We start from the raw sequence: 4788 nt of genomic DNA, 5'->3' as shown, positions 1-4788 counted from the left end.
TTTCCTTCCATGTAAAATGGAAATAATAATATCTACTGTGGCAGAGGCAGTTACTGCTCATCAAATAGTCATGTCTTTCCCACATTTCCCAGAGCCCTATATTTCTGCAATGTCTTTATCAGGCAGGAGCATGTGACTAGTTCTGATTGATGGCCTGTGTGTCACTTCTGGACTAAACATTTAAGAGCCAGTTTTCAACCTTCCAATGATCTCTTCCCCTGCTGAAGAGACCTAGGTAGCCGCATGTTCCAGGTAGTATCCCCAAAATATAGCTGAGCTTTCATCAGCCTGTTCCCTAAGTCACTAGGTAGAGCAGAGCCCTCCACTCGCTTCGGTTAGACATGCAGCAGGAGTAAGAAATAAACCTTTACTATGTTAAGCCACTGAGATTCTGGAGTGAATTTATTACTGTAGTGTAACTGAGTCTAACAAGAATCAGATTTCTACCTTGCAAAATTGCTTGGTGTATAAGAAAAATTGCTCGGTTCATAGTAGGTTTTCAATAAAGGGCTTGCTCCTTGGGTCCTGGCTCCCTTGCTTCTTGAGCCTTCTGAATCACCATGGCCCAGCCTCTATTTATGATTCCACCTCCCTCTGGGCCATTTTCCTTCTCTAGCTTGAAACAGATTTCTAATTTTTTCACCCAGCCCAGGTGTTTCTTGCTGTTTTTGTCACTGGTCTTCTGCACAGAAATATGAAGAAAAGCCTCCCAAGAGCCATTCTAGCCAGCTAGACCTGGCCCTCAGACCAGCTACCCACTTACTTCCTCATATTCTATTCTCGACTATGCCTCTAATCCCACTCTAGCTCATCTTAAAATGTAACCAATGAACTCTGGACCCTGCCCCTGGTCTTCTGGACCCTAGAATGACTCATATTGCCACTGCCACCTCTGTGATCCAGGACCTGCGAGGTGCTCCTGGCCGCCAGCTCCTCCATCACATCTCGGCTCAATGGCTGGCCCTTGCCTGCTCTGTCCTTTCACCATGCTGGCTGCTGTCTTGGCTTCCAGCACCAAACAGTTCTCCTACTGCATGTGCTCTCAAGAAGGCCACTCTGACTCTGACCTGACCTCCTCCACTTCCCATGCTGCTTAGTGGCAAAAGCCTTCGACCAAAAAGTACTCGCGTTTTCAGATTCCAAGATGGCATTTCTCATCAAGACCACAGGTTTGCAGCTGATGACACAGAGAAATCAGAGCAGACAAGGGGACTGACCTGGCTCCATGTCAGCACGTTTTGAAGAGTCCGTGGGCCCTGCAGCCCTCTTTCCAGGGCCATTGGATCCTGGAGCACAGGGCAGGATACTTTCTGTTGAAGCAGAGAACACAGACCCAACTGAGTGAGGTGGCCAGATGCCCCAGACCCTTTCTCACAGATCTCTCCCCAGCAGTCATTGCAAACACACACCACTGGGGAGACGGGGCTTGTTCCTGGCCCCTCGGCCACACAGAGAAGCAAGGTGGGTGGGGGGGGGAGGTCCCAAATACCCTGTGAAGCCCACACAAACTTCCACCTTTGCTGGGAGGCTCTGGTGAGTCTTAGTCTGTTCTCCCATCTCATATTGTATGGTGGGAGTAAGGATCTTGTCTCACAGTCATTGTTTACACGTGTTTCCTCCAGCTGAACAAAGCCTTCAAGGGCAGGGGCTGCAAATGAGTCCTCTTTACAAGCAAAGGCTTAGAGCAGAGTAGAAACTGAGTGGTCTGTGAAGAACAATCTCCTTTGTGCTGTGACGGGTGTGGGGAGGAGGGTGTGGGGATGGAGCTTATGGAAGCGCTGGCCCCTGCAATAGTTCTATCATTGATTCTCCAGGCAAATAAACATGATCGAATCTCTTTGAACCTTGGTGTCCTGCCCTATAAAATGGGCAGATCTCCTCTGTGATATACTGTGTGGGAGCATTGGGAGTTACCTGGGCAGAACTCCTTACACAAAAGAATCCTGGTTCTGGCCCACTTTCTTATCACACTGCAACCTCTAGCAAATCAGTTTCTCTCTTTCAGCCTGTTTCCTCATCTGAAAGAGGAAAACCCTGAACCAGGTGACATGGGTGGTCCTTTCTGCCCCTAGAATTCTATGATGTTGAATTTGATTCATCTCTGATCTCCAATGTCCAAGAAGCCATCTGTACACGATAGAGATTTGTGAAATGAATAAATGAAATCCTATCCCACTCAAAGAAGGGTGAGGGGAGGCTCGAAGGTTTTAAGATACATGCCTTGTTCATTACAAGAGGAGGGACTGGGACCTGGACACAGGTCCTCACAGACTCAAGATCTGAGTATTTTCTTCTGCACCAACTATCACGCTCGCCCACTGAAAACACCACAAAACATCTTTTTAGATAAAAGACCCACTAGGCTAAAGAACAAAGCATGAAGGATACATTCAGGAATCAGGTAAAAAGATGTCATTTGAGAAATTCTCTGAATATGTATTTGCCAAATTTACCAAGGATCCTAACTAAGAGACATTATTGTCTATTAAAAGGTGAGGAATTACCAGTAATTTCCATTAAACATGAATTTCTCCAAAGCATGAAATTTTTCTAGCTTCACGTACATTTCATATATTTTATTGTAAATTCTCATTATTCTCAACAAAGAGTAGCCGTATTAGATAGGAAAGGTCACCAGGCTCTGCTTAAGTGCAGAGTATGCTTTATCTACCCTGGGAGGGGTGTTAGGGGCAGGCTCCAGCACAAAGGGTAGAAGACCTGATAGCCAAAACAGAATTAACAGGGCAAGTTTGGAGGTAAACCTAGAAAAGTCCTTATCAATCGTACCGTATACGCTAAAATAAAAAATAGGCAGTACGTTGTTGCATAGGACATGACCTACAATTTTATGCATCTTGAATGTGCTTAATGGCTATTGTGCTCCTAACTTCTGTGTGCCCTGCCTAGTTCATTATAAGTTTACCCTCCAAAGTTTCAGAGAGCAGCAGGAACTTGCTTGCTGTAACAATGGGCAAGGTAAGAGGCACTTTCTTCAGGCACCCAGCGCCTGGTGGACGTTAGGACACGCAGCTGTTGGCTTTGCCCCCAGAGGTCCTGCTGGGGGCCTAGACACATCCAGGGATTTGGATAAAACACTAAGGGTCCTCCGCAGACCCCCTTCCTTTGTCCAGACCATCAGATTCCACTCCGCCTCCGTAGCTTGTGCTGTATACCCTCGCCTGTGCCTTCTGACCCCTCCCCTCTTGAAGCTGCAGAACTGCAGTTGTATAGCTCTTCCACCCTCACCTTCACCAAGGCTTCAGGGAAAACTTCGATGCCTTTTCTTTTGGTTATTTTCTTTTCCATTCATATCCCTGAATTCCCTCTTTTCTTTTTTGGAGGACTTTCAAAAAGTGTCACAATGACTGCTAATGAAACCAACATATTCATAGTCGACCAAAGGTTTTAGAAATATTTATGTACTAGCATTTTTAGGGAGGGGAAATCCAGTGAGGAAAGAAGTGTGGTGTTCATTTATTCACTTGCTCACTCGCTCATTCATTCATATATTGAGTGTAAGGTGCTGTACAGGATTCACTGAGGACTTGGAAGCAAATCTTGTCCTCAGGAAGCTTGGAGGCTGGCAAGGAAAATAAGACATGGCTACAAGTAATTGCAATGCTGGGAAGTTTTGTAAGAGAGATACAGATAAAACCCAGCGAGGGGACAGAGGAATGGAGAAGTCATCATGAATGACGAATCAGAGAACACTTATTGGACAACATATAGCTTAAGCTCAGTCTTGCGCCAGAGGTAGCGTTAGGTGGGTGGTATGTGGACAGGACAGGGTGCTCTGTATGAAGCAGTAAAGGCATAGAGGAGAAAGCATGACAAAGAATGGGTGCATAGCTCAGCTTCCCAGAGTGTGGGCTGTGTAGAGGGAAGTAGAGAACATCGCACCTGTTAGGTGATACGAGCCCCTAACAAGCAGGGACCTAAATGACACTCTAGAGGAGATGGCCATTATTCAGTCACTACTAGGGAGCTACTTAGTGCTTTTGAGTAGAGATGTGACATATTTGGATATCTGCTATAGAAAGATGAATTTAGCAAGACTTGCATAGTATGAATTGGAAGAAGAGGTGCCTAGGGAAGGAAGCTCCTACTTGTGTGTCAGGCATTGGGAAGAATGTTAGGTGTTGGCACATATTTGACCTCATTTTATCTTCTAGGCAACTGCAGGAGGCAAAAGACTTGCAGATGAGGAAAGGAGGCTTTGGGGAATTTAAGCTGCTTGCCTGTGGTCTTTCAGCTAGGAAGTGATTGAGACAAGATCTGAACCCTATTCTTTCCTTTTCCAGGTGAGCCATAAAGCATGCTGTGACACTGCATATGACACCTGTACACCTTACACTTTCAGTAAATCTTCTACTCCCAGTGTACCTCTCCACCTGGGTGGGTGGAAGTGTGATGATTTTCTGGGCTGCATTTTGAGAGGCCCAGGCAGAATTAGATACAGAGTGCCTTTGCCTCTATTAGTTTTCCCCAAAGTGACCATAAATCGAGCAGACAATACAATGCCTTGAGTTGGGTCCCAAACAACCCGCACTTTGGTCTCTTGCAGAGAATTTCAAAGGCAGCAGGAGACCACCCTCCTTCTTTTCTGTGAGTGCTTGCTTCTGTCTTTCCCTTCTCAGCTAAGTCTTGATAACAGAATCACTGGAACCCAGGGGAACACCTTTTGGATGCAGGGAATCTGTTTCCTCATTGACCTTCTAGTGTTTCTATGCCCTGGGCTGACTTCATTCTTTGGGAAGACTGCCTGGAGGGCTCAATGCACTTGAAATG

At 46.0% G+C, this 4788-nt stretch overlaps 1 long non-coding RNA gene across 1 annotated transcript in view; it reads right to left on the bottom strand.

Annotated features, from left to right (window-relative positions):
- The window catches only part of LOC105297595, a 313095-nt gene that overhangs the window by 79192 nt on the left and 229115 nt on the right, over window positions 1-4788 (bottom strand). The window contains exon 3 of the long non-coding RNA XR_896365.2: window positions 1218-1310. This is a non-coding gene — a long non-coding RNA (uncharacterized LOC105297595). The remainder of the gene's footprint in view (window positions 1-1217; window positions 1311-4788) is intronic.

The sequence above is a fragment of the Pteropus vampyrus genome, unplaced genomic scaffold (genome assembly GCF_000151845.1).
Source record: "Pteropus vampyrus isolate Shadow unplaced genomic scaffold, Pvam_2.0 Scaffold141, whole genome shotgun sequence".
NCBI classification, from domain to species: Eukaryota; Metazoa; Chordata; class Mammalia; order Chiroptera; family Pteropodidae; genus Pteropus; species Pteropus vampyrus.
Note: the sequence above shows the minus strand (reverse complement) of the source record. Positions and strands in the feature narration are given on the sequence as shown.